Genomic DNA, 19202 nt, shown 5'->3' with positions numbered 1-19202 from the left:
TGTGTTGCATTGAAGCTTTTGGTATAGTTGCTAAAATGTGAGTTTTGAAAATGCATTCTTCAATAAGAGCATTGACTTTCTTGTAAACCGACATTCAGGCTGTGAACCTTTACTCTTGACATTGGGTTCCATAGCTAGCACTTTCCACTATCTTCTAAGCATGGGCCTGATGACATGACGTTCCCTTACTTTCCACTTTTACATCAAAGTGCAGCATTGGAAATATTGCAGAACCTGCATTATTCCATGTTGCACTGGTTTCCCAGGTCATATTTTTATTTTGAACACCTACCATTACCTGCTCCACTCACAATGCTCCTCTTCTCTGTAAGGTGAACATCGGCTTTAAGCAGCTCGCCTTGTAATGTCTTCACAAATTCATGAGCCACAACACATATAACCAAAGAGGTAGACACTTTGCTGGAGTAACTTAGCGGGACAGCCAGCACCTCTGGAGAGACGGAATGGATGATGTTTCAGGTCGAGAACCTTCTTCAAACCAAAGAGGTAATGGCTTGCATGCAAAGCAACACACAAAAGTTTTAAAACTGTAAGCCCATGCCGTGCACTCGAGAGACTGAATGTACCAACTGCCTATTGTTACGTAGCTGTGAAGCAGTCACTCTTCGTGCCAAAGGGGTAACAGTATGAATGTGTTCATGCTTAAACATAATCTGTAACCTGAACTGGTATGAGTCACTCAAGATATCTCATTATGTTAAAGCCTTTGGCCAGTTGTTGGCTGGATGCTATAATAATTCAAAGAAGCATGAAATGTAAATTTGGCATGTTTCCTATGTTTTGTTGAATTTGTTAATCATGCCTCAGGATCCTTGGGGCTATTGTATTTATCCTCTCCTTGCTTATAAAGGTTTCTTTTTCGAGGAAGTTACCATAAAGGTTTTACTTTTTTTTTTTTAAAGATCAAAAATGATCAGGATGGAGACACAAGAGTCTGCAGATGCTGGAACCTGGAGCAAAAAGACAGATTAGTATTGTTTTCTCTGAAGTGCCGGAGATTGAGGGGAGATCTGATAACATTTATGAGACGTATAGATAGGGTAGACAATCCAATCCTTTTTTTCCCAATCCCATGGTGGAAATGTCAAAACATAGAGGGCACAGCGTTGAAGGGGCAGAGTTCAAAGGAGATGTGTTGGCCCCTTTTTTTACACAGAGGGTGGTGGGTGCCAGGAACTTGCCGCCAGATGTGGTGGTGGAGGCACCACCAGATGTGATGGTGGAGGCAGATATGATAGTGGCATTTAAGATGCTTTCAGATAGACACATGGAAATGTGCAGATTGGAAGGATATGGATTATGTGCAGGGAGATGAAATTAATTTATCTTGGCAACATGTTTAACACAGACATTGTGGGCCTGAGGGCCTGTTCCTGTGCTGTACTGTTCTATGTTCCAAATACTATTCTAAACCTTGACCTGCTGATGCCAATGATTCAAATGATCAGTGTAGCTTATGGTAATCTGTTGCAGAACACATGGTTTTAGAATTACAGCTCTGAAAAGAAAATATCACTGGCTTGTTGATACATAGTGGACCCAAATTTGATGTAGGAAGCAAAAGTTGATAAAGTTATTAATTACAGTTTTGCTTCTGATAGCTGGTCTGAGACATAAACATTAATGGATGTCAATTAGATTGATCCTGCAACAATTAAATTGGTCAAGCCATTGAAGCCAAAACAGCTTTTGGTTAAAAAAAATTGTCCAAGGAATCAGGGAAAGCCTAAAAGAGCCCCATATTTGTTTTAGAGTGAAGAAGAGAATAAAGCCAGTGATATTAAAAACTAGTTTTGTTACCAATGTGGCTTGCTTAATTTAAACCGCTTGCTCCTATCTTAAAATGAAATATTAATGTTAATAAAAGACAAATAATTTTATCTACTTCTTTATCAGACTAACTTCTTTCTTAACTGCCATGGTAAAATTTTATTCAAAGTTAACTGCCAGTCATTATCAAGGAATAATTACACAGTTGGCGCCTAAGTATTTTGATACCAGAAAGTTTCCTTTTAAACAACTGCTGTTAATCCTCAGAATATATTTATTTCTGTTGCGCTTTCTTTTTTAAAGTTTTTTTCAATTGTTACTCCAGTGGAGAACTATCCTGCATCCATCCGCTCTGCTATGACCACCGTTTCCCTACAAGTTTTGTAATTTTGCTAAAGTTAAGTAGCATGTTTACTTCCTGCTTTCTTTTTCAATCCAACATGACAAAATACCTTACTTCCACTTGCCAGATCCTTTTCCTTGCTTGTGCAACAGTTTCCATTTATTCATTTGACTTCATTTTTTATTGTATATTAGACAGCATTCAGTTGCATTGTACAATTAAGGCCCCTCTGTCCTCTGCCAAGTTACTCTGTGGAGAAATATCGTATTTATCAGGTCAAGCCAAGTTTATTGTCATATGCACATTTATGATGAGGTACAGGCACAATGTAAAATCTAGCATGCAGCAACATCACAGGCACATGGTCCAGGACAGACACATAAATCTTGTGGCACAGTAGTGCAGCTGGTAGAGCTTCAATGTCCCGGGTTCGATCCTCAGGTGCTGTCTGTATGGAGTTTGCATGTTCTTGCAAAACATAATTAGAAAAAAAACAAGTCATGATAGTGCAAGTGGTGTTCTGTACTGTTCTATTGTTGAGGTAGGAGGTAGGATTAGGGCTATTATGATTGTTGCAAGAACTTGATAGTGTGGGTAAATAGCTGTTCCTGAACCTGGTAGTGTTAGGTGGGTTGGACACGCTAGAGGCAGGAAACATGTTCCCAATGATGGGTGAGTCCAGAACCAGGGGCCACAGTTTAAGAGTAAGGGGTAGGCCATTTAGAACGGAGATGAGGAAAAACCTTTTGAGTTGTAAATCTATGGAATTCACTGCCTCAGAAGGCAATGGAGGCAAATTCTCTGAATGCATTCAAGAAAGAGCTAGATAGAGCTCTTAAGGATAGCGGAGTCAGGGGGTATGAGGAGAAGGCAGGAACGAGGTACTGATTGAGAATGATCAGCCATGACCACATTGAATGGTGGTGCTGGCTCGAAGGGCCAAATCGCCTACTCCTGCATCTATTGTCTATTGTGTTTGATTACAGGCTGTTGTATCTCCTGCCTGACGTTAGTGGTAAAAAGAGGGCATGGCCTCATCCTTCATGAAAGATGTCACCTTCTTGAGCCAATGCTTCATGTGGATAATTTGGATGGTGCGATGTGTCTCTCCAATTGTGTTAAGGGTCCTTCCAGCGTACTGAAAATGTACTAATCACCGTTACAAACCATAATCCTTTCTTAAGCATCAATGTGCCATTTGAGTTGGGCAACCACACCATCCTCTTCCATTTGTTGACCCTCAGTGGAGCAGCTCTCCAATTGGTTTTGCTCTTTGACATCCAAACTCTCCCAGAGTATTACCAGAAGTAGCATTTCTTCCTATCCTTTGTTGTTGGCTAACGGCACCTTAACCTTTTCCTCAGCTAACAGTTTAACAGTCTGCCTTTGGCACAATTGTCTTTGTACATCGGCTTGGGCTCCATATGTATGTTGATGAAATCCAGATCTATGTTTTTTTTCACCACCTTTCCACTCCCTTTATGTTTCCAGATTCTTGTCCGTTTAAATGTGCGACAATGTTCTAGTGAAACATTTGGAAGAACTAAGTGATTACTTTAGTCAAATGTTGCAAACTCCATTTTCCAGCATTCATTTGCGTACGCTTCTTAATCACCATCTCAAAAGGCACATGGCGTTTGCAAACTTGTTCTCCTACCTGGTCCAAAGCTAAACTGGGTCATTACATCCCCTCCAGCATAATGATTGCACCAATGTATCTCCTCAGGCATTCTGCTGCTGAACTCCTTTTTTATACTGTTGCAATGTGCTAAGTGGGCCTTTCCAGGACGTCCTGAAACTTAATATATGAAATCATCTAATGTCTCCTGTCTGTATCTTAACGTGAACTCACTCACCCATTACCTTTGTCCTTGGTGACCCAGATTTACTGCAGGTTCTCCAATACGTCCTCACTCCAAAAAACAACACACACTAAACTTAGCTTCTGAAAAGTCAATGAATGAGAAGCTAATTTCAAATTATCAGAATGGATTGTACAAAAAACCATTGTTCCACATGACACAACCAACTGAGGTCAATGCCTGAACTCTCATGCACTGTATAAAGTTGCAACTTATTGTGTTTACAACTTGTCTTTGTCTCAGCTGGTCATCCCACCCTTTACCTGCAGGCCTCAGTACCCTGGCCCTACCAGCAGGCAGATTCCTCTTTCATATTGTCTAATTATTATCATCTTAGGCGTTGGCCACTTGACCCAACATTCATTAACTCCATCCCGAAACACCTCCAATGCCAAATATAAATAGCAATTATATGGTCAGTTTAATGCATTAACAGGCTCCAAAGTGCTTCACAGAACCATTATGTAAACCAAAATGACTGTGAGCCAAATAAGAAAACATTAGGGCAAGAGGCCAAAACAGTTGCTCAGAGGTACTTTTAAGGACTTAAATAAAGAATAGAGACACAGAGAGGCGAAAAGTGTTAGAAAACCAATTCCATAGTTTAGGATTGGGTAACTGAAGGAATACCCTTCATTGTTAGAGTGACAAACACAGGGATGCTCAAACGTCAAAATTAGAGAAATGCAGATATTTTTAATTGTTTAAAAGTACAGCAGTAGAAAGGGTAAGATCATTGATTTGTAAACTAGGATGAGAATTTCAAACTTTGGTTGTTGCTGGAGCAGAAAATAAAGTACATAGGGTTTGGGTGAATACTGGTGTGAACCATATTGCTTTCCTTCTTTGTGACTTTTCTTAATGTCAGGTTTCCTCCTGAAATTCTTATTCAATGCCTATGATTATTTTTGTTTGGTTATTTTTCGTGCATCACGAGACAGTTTCTATCTTACAGATGCTTCACAAATTGAAAGAATTATTTGTAAGCTACTTGGATGAGAGGGAGTGATAAGCTAGTGGGAGGAGGGCAATGGGAGATTTGGTTCATTTACCTTTCGTAATGAATTGCAAATTAAACTACTTTTTTCATTTCTCATTTTTCAGGTAGCTGTAGAGAAAATGTACTTCACCATCAAGCAATACAAGTAAGATTTCTAACATAAATTGTAGTGTGATTAGTATCTCAAGGTTGATAAATCCATTGAAAATGTTGCTGGCTTTCTATTAATAGTAAAAAGTGGTTATTTCATCAATTTGTAATAGTAGGAATTTCTAATGTTGAAATGTAATTTAACATTACAGTTACATTACATTTAAAAATACATATTAGATATTCAAGAGTAAAGAGTGTTTTATTGTCATACTAGACCATGTGGACCGCTTGGGCCTAAACCTCTCCTGCATTGGTGCAGCACCCTCTCCTCCCCCACTCCCCCCTCCCCTCCCCCCTACCCCCCTACCCCCTTCCCTCCTTCCCTCCCCCTTCCTCCTCTCCCCCCTCTCCCCGCTCTTCCCCCACTCCCCTCTCTCCTCCCCCTTCCTTCCTCCCTCCCCCCCTTCCTCCCTCCCTCCCCCCTCCCCTCCCCCTCCCCCCTCTCTGTGCTCTTCCCCCCTCCCCTCCTTCCTCCCCTCCCCTTCCTCCCTCACCCTCCCCCTTCACCTCCCCCCCTCCCCTTCCCCTCCCTCCTCCTCCCCCTCCCCTACCCTTCCCCTCCCCCCACCATCCCCCTCAACCCCCCCTTATCCTCCTTCCCCCCTCCCTCATTCCCCCCTGCCACCCTCCCTTCCCCCTCTCTCCCTAGAAGATAGATCTAAACTTAAAAATGTGAATAACTTTTAAAATATAACACCGATTTCAATGAAACTTCTTCCATTAGCACCAAAGGGAAGACGGTAAGTAAGGTGGGCCTAAAATTGTCGCGCTATCATGTACCGTTTTGGCTGTAGTACAGGAACAAACAAACAAACAAACTAGAGTTTTAGTATATAGATGTCCCAGACAGAACAATGAAACTCTTACATGCAGCAGCACAACAGAATATGTAAACATATTACTGTAAATAATATAATAATTTAGAAAAAAAGTTATATATATGTATATAATATATAATATACATATGTATATAATATATAATATATGTATATAAAAGTTATATATATCCTTCATTATATATACACACACACACACATAAAACCAAACAATATTACTGTAAAAAGACAAAACCAATGCCCCCAAGTCTATGTAGTTTAGAGCTTATTTGGAGCTTATTTGGAGGTTGCAGTGTTGATGGCTGCGGGGCAAATTCACCATTTGTACTGAAGACACAAGCTAACACTAGTTGCCCATATTGCAGCTTGATTTTCAGTGTGAAACCACATGTTATAGTGACAGACAACAGTGCATCTGTTCATTTCCTGATAGGAAGAATGAATGGGAAAACAGCCCAATCTTTTTTCATGCCATGAAGGCAGCAAGCAAAGTATATATGTGGCAAGCCTTGGAGCGAAACTGAGCAAAAAGTAAAAAGCAACAATATGTACCCATGCAACTTCAGACTAACTGTAAGAATCACATTTTTTAGTTTATATGAGGACAATTTTCTTTTCTTGCTATGAAGCGATAGGAACAGAATATTGTCAAAAATAATATTTCTAGGTTTCCTGGTGGGCTAACTATCCAAATTTTCCAGATTTTACCATAATGCATATTCTTGGTGAATTTCTGCCTCGCGGTCATCTGAGCTTGGCTTCAGGTGGGAGAAGGCTTGGTGTGGTGAACGAAAGGGGTCAGTGGTTGAAATGGCAAGAACTGTAAAACAACAGCAACAGTTAAAGGATTTCAGTTATATTGTAAAACATACTTGAATGTAAGTGACCACAAAAGATTAAAATTATTCATATCCTTGCGACACACAAGGAGGACATTTGCCCATCAATCTATTTCCCCCACATTTCTCCCCAACGTATTATTTCATACATGCCCATCATGATGCCTTCAATTCTCCTACCATCCAACCACAGTAAACCCCGTGCTGTAACGGACCACACAGGGGAAGGTGTTGTCCGTTAATTAACAATTATCTGCTATAACTGAATGAGGGGTTAAATATGTGCAGTACTAATGGAAAAACGCCCAATAAACATACACTCCACAATAAACATTAAAAGGCACAAAACACACAATACCTTGGGAAGGCACAGTGGTAGTAAAGTTGCTACCTCTGCCAGACATCCCAGTTCAATCCTGACCTTGGGTGCTGTCTGTGGCAGTGTGGTTTTCCTCCTGCACTGGTTTGTGGTTTGTGGGTTGTGTGGGTTGCTGGTGGAGCTGCTGCCTGTCAGCTCCTGGTGCCCGGGTTCAACCCTGGCCTCGGGTGCTCCCTGTGGCCGTGTGTGTTTGCTCCGGGTGCTCCGGTGCACTGGTTCTGTGCTGCACACTGTGTGTTGTCTCTAATGTGTGGGTGAAGCTGGTGTGCCAGGGTGCCCGGGAGGGTGGGGGCCCATGCAGTCGGGGTCAGGCCGAGTCTGTGGCGCTGTGGGGTGGCAGCTCTGCTGGCGGTCTGTGGTATTCATGGAGGCAATAGACAATAGGTGCAGGAGTAGGCCATTCGACCCTTCGAGCCAGAACCGCCATTCAATGTGATCATGGCTGATCATCCACAATCAGTACCCTGTTCCTGCCCTCCCCCCATACCCCCTGACTCCGCTATCATTAAGAGCTCCATCTAACTCTCTCTTGAAAGCATCCAAAGAATGGGCCTCCACTGCCTTCTGAGGCAGAGAATTCCACAGATTTACAACTCTCTGAGTGAAAAAGTTTTTCCTCATCTCCGTTCTAAATGGCCTATCCCTTATTCTTAAACTGTGGCCCCCAGTTCTGGACTCCCCCAACATTGGGAACATGTTTCCTGCCTCTAACGTGTCCAATCCCTTAATAATCTTATATGTTTCAATAAGATCCCCTCTCATCCTTCTAAATTCCAGTGTATACAAGCCCAGTCGCTCCAGTCTTTCAACATACGACAGTCCCGTCATTCCGGGAATTAACCTCGTGAACCTACGCTGCACTCCCTCAATAGCAAGAATATCCTTCCTCCAATTTGGAGACCAAAACTGCACACAGTACTCCAGGTGTGGTCTCACTAGGACCCTGTACAACTGCAGAAGGACCTCTTTGCTTGTATACTAGGCGAGTCGGGTGGAAGCCTGCACGTCTTTGCGGGGCGGGGGGGGGGGGTAATGAGGGGGTGAGGGGACACCCGGAGGTGCGGGGACAAAGCGCCTGAGGGAACCCACACTGTCACCATGTCTGTCTTTGCAATGTGGGAGGATAGATAGAACCACTTTGGTAGTTCTATCCTACACACGGTGAATTGTCCCGAGTGTGTAGCATAGAACTATGCAGTGATTCTAGCTTTCCTCCCACATAGTGTATGGGTGATCGCTGCTCGGCACGGACTTTGAGTTTCCACGCTATATCTCGAAACAAAACTAAGATAAAATGGTGCAAAAGTACAATTCACTCCATCCACCTAGTGGTCTTTCCATGAAACAACGAACTCGGTCTACAACAGGTAGTATAAGAAAATAACTGCAGATGCTGGTACAAATCGAAGGTATTTATTCACAAAATGCTGGAGTAACTCAGCAGGTCAGGCAGCATCTCGGGAGAGAAGGAATGGGCGACATTTCGGGTCGAGACCCTTCTTCAGACTTCGGTCTACAACAGATTGAGTCCACTATAACCGAAATCTGTTACAACGAGGTCTATTAGAACAAAAGGTTTACTGTATACTACAGGCAATTTACAGTAGCCATTTCATCCAGAAATCAGCACATTTTTGTAAAGTAGGAGGAAAGTGGAGCGCATGGGGAAACCACGGAGGGGGAATGCGCAAACTCCACACAGACAGCGCTCAAGATCAGAATCAAACCATGCCTTGCTGGAACTGTCAGACATCTGTGGTGTCACTGTTACATAGGTGATTAAAGGTGATCAATAGTTTTCGAGTATGTTTATGCCTTTCCTAAAGTATGTGTGAAAAATATGAGTGGCCTGAAAAATCAGTGCTGAGCTAGAAAAACAATTAGAGAGCATGTGATAGAATTTTGCCGCATTCAGACCCTTTCTCGTGGCAACAGGACAAAAGGCAAGAGGTTCAGAAGTATGAAAACGCACACCTCCAGATTCAGGGGTAGTGTCCTTTCAGTTGTTATCAGGCAACTGAACCGTCCTCTCACCAGCTAGAGAGCGGTCCTGACCCATCTACCTTATTGGAGACCTTTGAACTATCTTTAATTGACAATTACAATGTCGGGAGCCACGACCGCCCCGACTTGGCAACTTCAACGGCCTGACCGCGGGAGAAGACGGCAGGGGAAGAGAAAAGACATTCTGGCCTTCCATCACAGTGAGGAGGTGACTGGAGGAGACTCACTGTGATGAACGTTTCTTGCTTATTTTTATTGCTTATTTTTATTGGTCTTATTGTTGGACTGTGGGTAATCTTTCATTTCACTTCACATTTATGTGTATGTGACAAATAAATTGACTATTGACTTAATCAGACTTTATCTTGCACTAAATGTTGTACCCTTTGTCCTTTATCTGTACACTGTGGGATGGCTTGATTGTAATCACGTATAGTCTATTGTTTGACTGGATAGCATGCAACAAAAGATTTTCACTGTACTTCGGTACACGTGACAATAATAAACTAAACTAAACTAAAAAAGTGGGCACAAATCTCTGGAAGTTAACATAGAGGAAGGAAAATGGTATGTTGGCTCTTGTTGCAAGAAGGTTTTAGTTCAAGAGTCCAGGCGTCTTGCTACAATTATATACTGCCTTAATGAAAGTGCATGTAGAGTATTGTATACAGGTCTACCTAAATAAGAATATGCTTGTTATAGAGTGCAGCAAAGGTCCATCAGCCCAATTCCAAGGCTGAACGCCAGATGCTTTCTAATTGCTACTAAACGTTTACGAGTCTCAGCATTAGGAAATTATTGATATCTCTTTATGAATCTTTTAATCAAACAATTCCCACTTCAGCACTGTTCTGCTGACCATTTTCTGGAACCCAGGTTATATTAACATTGGATGAGACAGCTTCACTATTGTTTCCATTTAAGTGTGAGTCAGCAGAATCCTGAGAGATACTGAGACAATCCATCAGACATGCGGTCGGGTAGAGGTCAATTACTGATATCAAATACAGAGCTCCAAAGTGCTACCCTAATCATTGCAGCAGTGGATTTTTAAAATGCTGCAACTCAGCAAAACTATATTGAATTCACCTTTCAAATTTAGCTCCTTTAATCTGACATGGGAAACCTTTCTTGTAAATCAATGACTTTCAATGCCTATTTAATCATGCAAACTTTGATCACAGAACTAAACCATAACCTCCTGACTCTGACAAAGCAACCTGCCATTTTTTTCAGTGGTAATTTATTGTTTAATAATCAGTTAATATCCTCTTGACAGTGTGGGGCATAAGACCCAAAGGGAAACAATAAATAATATTACAATTATTCATTGTTGGATTTTGATAGGAGTTTATATTTCTCTCACAAGTAGATTTTTTTCTAAGGCCCATCCCTCATTGCAGGACGAACATCAAACATTGCAACTGAGTCGGCAGGGGTGGCGCAACGGTAGAGTTGCTGCCTTACAGCGCCAGAGATCTGGGTTCGATCCTGACTGTGGGTGCTATCTGTACAGAGATTGTATGTTTTCCCCATGACCTGCATGGGTTTTCTCCAGGTACTCCGGTTTCCTCCCACATTCCAAAGATGTGCATGTATGTAGGCCAATGAGCTTGGTAAAATTGTAAATTGTTCCCCTAATGTGTGTTGGATAGTGTTAGTGTACCATAATCGCTGGTCAGTGGGCTGAAGTGACTGTATCCGCACTGTATCTTTAAACTAAACTAAACTAAACCAAACTAAGCTAAGTTAAATTAATCTTGATTGATTATGATAATTTGCAAATAACACGAGACATATTTGTTCGGCGGGGATATCAGCCGAAACTACATAAATGCTTTTCATCTTTTCTAAAAGATTAAAGTCATGCCTGTGCTGATTTTTCTGCAAGGACAATATTTTTCAAATGCACCTGTCTTGGCATTGCATTTCATTGCATGATTGATGTAGGGTGTAGTTTCTGTCCATTGCACAAACATTTGGGTCTGGGGTCTGGGATTAGTTGGGCAGGAAACATGGCTGCAGCAGTGGCCAAGAGGGAGGGAGGTTGACGATCCAGTTCACAGCAATAGTGGCTTAATACTGCAAATATGCACATTCCACAATCTTGCAATTTACATGGGACTTTAATTATGCTGCAATTAATAGGTGGAGTATAATTAAGGCCCCACTTAAATCACCAAATTACCAGAAATGATTATGCTTGTTCTCACTACAGTCTAGAAATTCCAACACATCGCCTGTTTTATAAGTGCAAATAACTAAATCATAATTTATGCCTTACACTCTCAGTAATGGCAAATGTAATCATGCTTTTCAATGTCTTCAATATACACATCTTCAAAGCTTGCCAAGCATGTAGCAATGATATCAGTACAATGCAGATTTGGTTCCCATGTTTATTATTAAAACACAACATGGGCCAAGTACTGGTTAGATCAGCTCACCTGCTAGTGCAGGTTGGTCAGAGACATACAAGAGTCATAAAATAATGTGGCACAGAAACAAGCCTTTCAGCCCACTAGGTAGATGCCAACCTTAAATTACCCATCCATATTCATCCCATTTACTGGTAATTGGTCTGTAGCCATCTATACCTAATGATTCTAGTGCTCATCTAAATATTTATTAAATATTGTGAGAGTACTTGCCTCCACCTCCCACGCAGATGACAAAGACTAGATTCCAACAGCCCTCCGGGTGAAACGCTCCTCCTGAGATGCCCTCTAAATTAGTTGTCCTTTACTTTATATCTATGCTTTCTAGTTTTACAAACTCTGAATTCTGGAGAAATACATCTGTCGGATGTATGCCCCTCACAATCTTGAATGCTGCTAACAGGTACCTGTAGGTCAACCATATTTATCTCTGTCAATATGACCTTCACTACATATCTTATGCATGATACACATTCCACCAGGTAGTCCAGTCCGGGATTTGAGTAGGACCGCAGCCACTGATAACAGCCTGCTCATCCCTTAGTTTAGTAGTCTGTACGTTGATACGAGGAGTGCAACATTATGTATTGTTCACTCTGCATGGGTTTTAATAAATGCTTTGTGGTTCACCTAATACTTTGTAATGGATTGATTACAAAACAATACCTCCTCAGTCTTCTCTACTCCAAGCCTATTCCAGGCACTATAACTGTAACTCTCCATCTCAAGCAACATACTGGTGAATCAACTCTACATTTGGACAAGAGCTCATTGGGCTTAGCAATGTAGAGGACCTTCAAATGATTACTAAAATAATGAATTAGTGAAAAAAAATGGCAAATAGTTTTAAATAACTCAGGAGTCCATGCATTGGTTCTGAGGGCCAACATTGCTTAATTATTTACGTGTTTGGTTATTGACTTGAAAAGGACTGTCTGAGACAATATTTAGAATTTGTTCATTTTTGAAGGGGAAATTATTCTTTTGCGAAGAAAAAAATGAGTGTTGGACCTCCAGTTATGTTTACCAAATGTCACTATTTGCACTGCCAATGACTTCATATGCAGAGACATCGGCTAGATGGGCTAATGGATCAATATCCGGGCTCCCCAAAGGTTAAGGGAGTGACAGACTGCAGGTGTATAGCATAAAAGGTTTAATGTAAAAACAGCTTGCTAATCATTAGCAAATACAATCACTTCATAAACATGAAGCTGGTCCAATAAACGCTAATACATTCTTATAGTCAGTGCTGTACATTTCAAATGTTTATGGCCCATTCATCTTTGTCAGCCACATTTCAGACAGATATCATGGAGTCGTAGTATCAAACAGCATGGAAACAGGCTCTTCGGCCCATCTAGTTCATGCTGACCAAGATGCCCCATCTACGTCAGTCAAACCTTCCCACACTTGGCCCATATCCCTCTAAATCTCTCCTATACATGTACCTGTCTAAATGTTTTTTAAATGTTGTTATCCAACCTGCCTCAACTACCCCCTCTGGCAGCTCGTTCCATATGCCCACCACCATCTGTCTGTTGGGAAATTAAGCTAGAATTTAAATTCTCCAGCTATTGAAGTGGAATTTGAACTCTTAACTTTGAAAATTAGTCCAATAATATAGCCATTATGTTAAATAGTATAGGTGTAAATTCATATCAGAAGTTATATATTCTGTAGCAATACACTGTCCCATCCCCGATAGGTGAGAGATGTTTCCTGCAGTCCCAAAACATTAGAGGATCCAATCTACATGTGTCCATTGTTATAACAGCTGGACATTCAGGGAGTGATCTAGGCATTTAACTTACCTGACAAAATGTACAGGCACAAGAGGACTCGGTGGACCAAAGGGCCTGTTTCCACACTGTATCTCTAATCTAAAACTAAACTAAACAATGTGCTGGAGGAACATAGCAGGTTGATCAGCATCTGTGGATGGAAAGGAATGGTTGACCTTTTGGATCAAAACCCTGTATCAGGATTTAACACGGTTTTTAGATTTTTTAGATTTAGAGATACAGCGCGGAAACAGGCCCTTTCGGCCCACCAAGTCCGCGCCGCCCAGCAATCCCCGCACATTAACACTATCCTACACACACTAGGGACAATTTTTACATTTTACCCGGTCAATTAACCTACATACCTGTACGTCTTTGGAGCGTGGGAGGAAACCGAAGATCTCGGAGAAAACCCACGCAGGTCACGGGGAGAACGTACAAACTCCATACAGTACAGCACCCGTAGTCAGGATCGAACCTGAGTCTCCGGCGCTGCATTCGCTGTAAGGCAGCAACTCTACCGCTGGTGTTTGTTATGATGACTGTGTTCCAACCATTTTGTCAGGAGGAAGACTCCATTGGAGATAGCATTCTCACTCTTTTCCGTCTTCTGCATTAAAGTCACCTGAGAGGATCACTCGCCTGCCAGCGAGTATGAAGAAGGGTCTCGACCCGAAACGTCACCCATTCCTTCTCTCCTGAGATGCTGCCTGACCTGCTGAGGTACTCCAGCATTTTGTGATACCTTCGATTTGTACCAGCATCTGCAGTTATATTCCTGCACCGCCTGCCAGTGCAGGTTAGTTAGAGACATACTTAGAGTCAGAGAATAATGTAGGTCAGAAACAAGGCCTTCGGCCTACTATGTAGATGCCAACCTTAAATTACCCATCCATATTCATTCCATTTTGTGGCAATTGTTGGGGGGGGGGGGGGGGGGGGGGTCTGTAGCCATCTATACCTGGTGATTAAAGTGCTCATCTAAGTATTTATTAAATATTGGGAGAGTACTCACCTCCACTTCCCACTCAGATAATGTCTAGACTCGTCTAGAGGGATTCTGGCTCTGAGAAGACTCCTCCTTTGCTCTCAGGGTTGGAACACATGCACTGACTCCACTTTGGAATGAACCATAGGTTGAAATTCTGTAGTTTGGCATCATTGGCATCTGACTACAGAAAAGGGCGGCATGATGGTGCAGCAGTAGAGTTGCTGCCTTACAGTGCCAGAGACCCGGGTTCAATCCTGACTACGGGTGCTGGCTGTATGGATTTTGTGTGTTCTCCCCGTGACCGCGTGGGTTTCCTCCGGGTGTTCCGGTTTCCTCCACACTCCAGAGATATACAGGATTGTAGGTTAATTGCCTTTGGTAAAATTGTAAATTGCCCCGAGTGTGTAGGATAGTGCTAGTGTACGGGGATCGCTGGACGATGTGAACTCGGTGGGACAAAGACCCTGTTTCCACGCAGTATCTCCAAACTACTCTTGGAGCAGAAAAACTGTCCTCTTTCAGTCTAAACATTCCCTGGGTCGTGTGAGGATTCCATCAAGTAAGAACTGTCCGTAACCTGAAGTTTCTGTAAGTCGGAAATGACATTGGCTAGGATTGCAAAAACTGCACTGGTAGGTTGATTTCTATAGATTAGTACAGATCTCAGTTAATTTTACATCTTGGTGAGATCTTAGAATCAGTTAAATAATGTAACTCTCTACGACAGATTCAAATCATGGCAGACCTTGTGAGTTGCCAGACCACAGAATGCCAGACTAGCAAGTTTGTTAGGGTGTCTTTCCTCACAGCTGTTAAGCTTTAGGGAAAGCAGGAATATTTAAATCTTAGAGTACTCTTTGTTAAGGCAATGACTTATTTGCTCAACCCACTATTATCAGCCTGCTCTCACCCACTCTTAACAATTTCACCCCTCACCATGCTCACTTCTCTTTAAATGGTCATATAGCTCTTTATTTGGCACAATAGCCTTTTAAAGAGGCACGGTAAGATTGTTTAAATAATCAGTCTCTACAAAGCGACATGGTATGAACAGGCTTCTCCAATCCAGCGGTGATGTGTGAGAGTTCAGTGAGTGCAATCATATTCTCTCTTCTCATATTCTTTCTTTATATGTTAGTCAGTCGTTAATGCCCTATGCTCTCTCTGTCACATACATTTTGTGACAATCCCATGACTTGGGAATCTTCTTCATTCTGTGTTTTCTTTTGTTACAGAATTTTGCGTTCTCCAATCAATGGTTCAGTGATTTCTGCGCCTTCCTCCACTCCGAGCTTTACTTCTTTCTCCTTTTTCTTATTTTATCGCAATCTGGTGTGGAACCAGGGGAGCTATTGTTTCATGAAGTGTCAGAGTTAAAAACTGTGCTTGTTAGCTCAAGTATCCAATTCTCTCACCACAGAATCTCACTTCATTTACAACATGAGGGCCCCATATTCAGTGTGAAGGAATGTGACAGTCCTGACATAAAATGTTCCCGACTTCCTAATGAGCACACATGTTCAGCTGCATTATGCCACGTGCACTCATCTTCCATGGACATTATGAAGTTGGTTAGCATTTGCCACTCTCAGCCTTTTGTCTATTTATAACTTATTACAAACTTGTTGAAGATTTGAGGATAGATCAACTTCTCAGCTGTTTCATTTAGCATTTTGTTTCCAGTTTTCTATGACTTGGTTATTAGCATTGAAGTTGTCGGAATAGATTATGAATAGGTTGGGATGCTTGCCTTTCCAGCAAAGCCCATGTCCTGAAAAATGAATAAAATGTTAAAAAAATTAAATCCTAGTGATGATAACATAAGATGCGTGGCTCTTCAAGTCTTATGAGTTGCCCATGTTATGCAAATAATGAGTGCACCAGTATCTTTTGTTTCTCAGAACTGGAATGGTAGCACGTCACCCTCCATCTGCGGCACTGCCTAGGGAGAGGAAGATGAAGACAGCCATGCATTCCATGGAAGTGCGCATAATGTAGGGATCACTCTGGACCAGTTTTCTCAAGGAATGACGAATCAGGCTGTGATGTATACATGCAACAATATGGTAAAGCTGCTATGCGATGTATACATGCAACAATATGGTAAAGCTGTGCCTGAGGAGGGAGAGAACGTGCTAGTGCGCAACTATGCGAGAGGGGAGAAATGGGTACCAGGACACATCGCATAGCAGCTTTACCATATTGTTGCATGTATACATCACACAGGCAACCGAAGTGTAAGCTGCTCGTACCCTCACCGTCTTACTCACGTTACATTCCATAACTCCACTCTCTCCCCTGAAAGTCCTCCCTCTTTGGTTTTGCCCACCTCTATCCCCTTTCCCCGAACTGTCTTTGTCGGTCTCCCTGGGACACCACATCTACTAGTCTCCACCCTATCCTTTAATCCTCCTGGTAGTTTCGTCTCACCCCCTACACTGTTGCTCCAATTCCAATCTGGAACTTGATCCAGTCTCTTGCACCCCCCACCAGTAAGAGTGAAGTCAAGATTGTTTAATTATCATATGCACTGGGAAAGGAATAATGAAATTATTATTTGCGGCTGCTTTAATACACATTAATGTAACAACACAACAAATAAATACACAATAAACAATAGTATAAAAAATTATCGGTTGTACTCACTAAGTGGACCATAATAGTGCAAGGCAAAGAGCCTGGTGCAATCTTGAACACAGTCTATAGAAGTTTTTTGCTGAGGTTGGGTTGCGGTTAGGGTTGTGCAATCTGGTACAAGGGCCCAATGGTTGGTGGGAAGCTGTTCTTGACCTCCAACAGTTCACAGGCTCCTGTACCTTCCTCGTGATGGTAGAAGCAAGATGACAGCATGGCCAGGGTGGTGTGGGTCTTTCATGATATTAGCAGCCTTCTAGAGGCAGCGCTTCCTGGAGATACTTTTGATGGTGGAGAGGTCAGTACATGTGACGGGCCGAGCAACGTCTACTTTCTGCAGCCTCCTTTAATCTCGGGCATTCGAATTGCTGAACCAGACCGTGTAAGTAAAAACAACAAAGTGCAGATGCTGGTTTACAATAAAAGACACAAAGCGTTAGAGTAACTCACTGGATCAGACAACATCTTTGGAGAAAAGTACAGGTAAATTGTGCAGCTAGAGGAAGGAGCAAAGAGGTCCTTCTGCAGTTGTACAGGGCCCTAGTGAGACCGCACCTGGAGTACTGTGTGCAGTTTTGGTCTCCAAATTTGAGGAAGGATATTCTTGCTATTGAGGGCGTGCAGCGTAGGTTTACTAGGTTAATTCCCGGAATGGCGGGACTGTCATATGTTGAAAGACTCGAGCGACTAGGTTTGTATACACTGGAATTTAGAAGGATGAGAGGGGATCTTATCGAAACGTATAAGATTATTAAGGAGTTGGACATGTTAGAGGCAGGAAACATGTTCCCAATGTTGGGGGAGTCCAGAACCAGGGGCCACAGTTTAAGAATAAGGGGTAGGCCATTTAGAACAGAGATGAGGAAAACCTTTTTTAGTCAGAGAGTTGTGAATCTGTGGAATTCTCTGCCTCAGAGGGCAGTGGAGGCCAATTCTCTGAATACATTCAAGAGAGAGCTAGATAGAGCTCTTAAGGATAGCGGAGTCAGGGGGTATGGGGAGAAAGCAGGAACGGGGTACTGATTGAGAATGATCAGCCATGATCACATTGAATGGCGGTGCTGGCTCGAAGGGCCGAATGGCCTACTCCTGCACCTGTTGTCTATTGAGTGTTGGTGGAAGGGGAGGGTGAGGGGAGAAATTGGGGCATGGTGGTGGGCGTTAAAGGAAAGAGGGAGTTATGTGCAGAAGACGAGGGGGAAGGTTATGCAATTCTCTAAAATTGTAGAAATAAATGTTCCCATATGAGGTGCTGCTCCTCCAGTTTGTGTGTGGCCTCACTCTGGCAATGGAGGAGTCCCAGGACAGAAAGGTCAGTATGGGAATGGAAAAAGGGGTTAAAATGATTACAACCAGCAGATCTAGCAGGCCTTGCGGATTGAGTGTAAGTGAAGTGGTTGGTGAAACAGAGCCTACACTCGGTCTCATCGATATGCAGGAAGCGGCATCGGTAACACAGGTTGCAGCAGATGAGGTTAGGCGAGGTGCATGTGAACCTCTGCCTCACCTGCAAGTACAGCTGGGGTCCTTGGATGCAAGTGAGGGAAGAGTTAAAGGGACAGGTGTTACATCTCCTGTGGTTTCAGGGGAAAGTGCCTGAGGGAGGGGGTGATTTGGGTGGGAAGGGATGAATGACCCAAGGAGTTGCGGTGGGAATGATCTCCACGGAAGGTGGCAAGGGGTGGGGGTACGAAGAAGTGGCTGGTGTTGGGATCACGTTGGAGGTGACGGAAATGTCGGAGGATGATGTGTTGGATGCGGAGGCTGGTGGGGGGAACTCTATCCTTGTTCCATCAGGGGAGAGGGGGAGCGAGAGCAGAACTACGGGACACAGAGGAAACGCGGGTGAGGGATACAGCTATGGTAGCAGGCAGGAAACCATGTTTACTAAGGAACAAGGACATCTCGGATGTCCTAGAATGACATAGAGTGGAATAGAATAGACCGTGTAAGTTCTGGATTTCGGGTAACCATTCAGCTTGTTCCATTGTAGCTGAGAGATAACAGGTGTACCAAAGCAAAAACGGAGATGAAGGAAAGAGATAGCTGTTTGCAAAGGGAGACAAGAGATAGGGGATTGGAGAGTGGGAGTGGATGGAAAGTGATGGAGAGACAGAGCAGTAGGCAATAGTGGCAGCTTCAGAAGAG

General features: G+C 42.7%; 1 long non-coding RNA gene across 4 annotated transcripts in view; it reads left to right on the top strand.

Annotated features, from left to right (window-relative positions):
* LOC144599443 (uncharacterized) overlaps positions 1–19202 on the top strand; it is an 89192-nt gene that overhangs the window by 24988 nt on the left and 45002 nt on the right. For 2 of the 4 annotated variants that reach the window (XR_013548000.1, XR_013548001.1), the window contains 2 exons: positions 333–507; positions 5101–5141. This is a non-coding gene — a long non-coding RNA (uncharacterized LOC144599443). Of the gene's footprint in view, positions 1–332; positions 508–5100; positions 5142–15655; positions 16127–19202 lie in introns of those variants that run through there. The other 2 variants (XR_013547999.1, XR_013548002.1) reach the window with 2 other exon arrangements.

This window comes from Rhinoraja longicauda, chromosome 13 (assembly GCF_053455715.1).
Source record: "Rhinoraja longicauda isolate Sanriku21f chromosome 13, sRhiLon1.1, whole genome shotgun sequence".
Lineage (NCBI taxonomy): Eukaryota > Metazoa > Chordata > Chondrichthyes > Rajiformes > Arhynchobatidae > Rhinoraja > Rhinoraja longicauda.
This window is presented reverse-complemented; position numbering and strand designations above follow the sequence as displayed.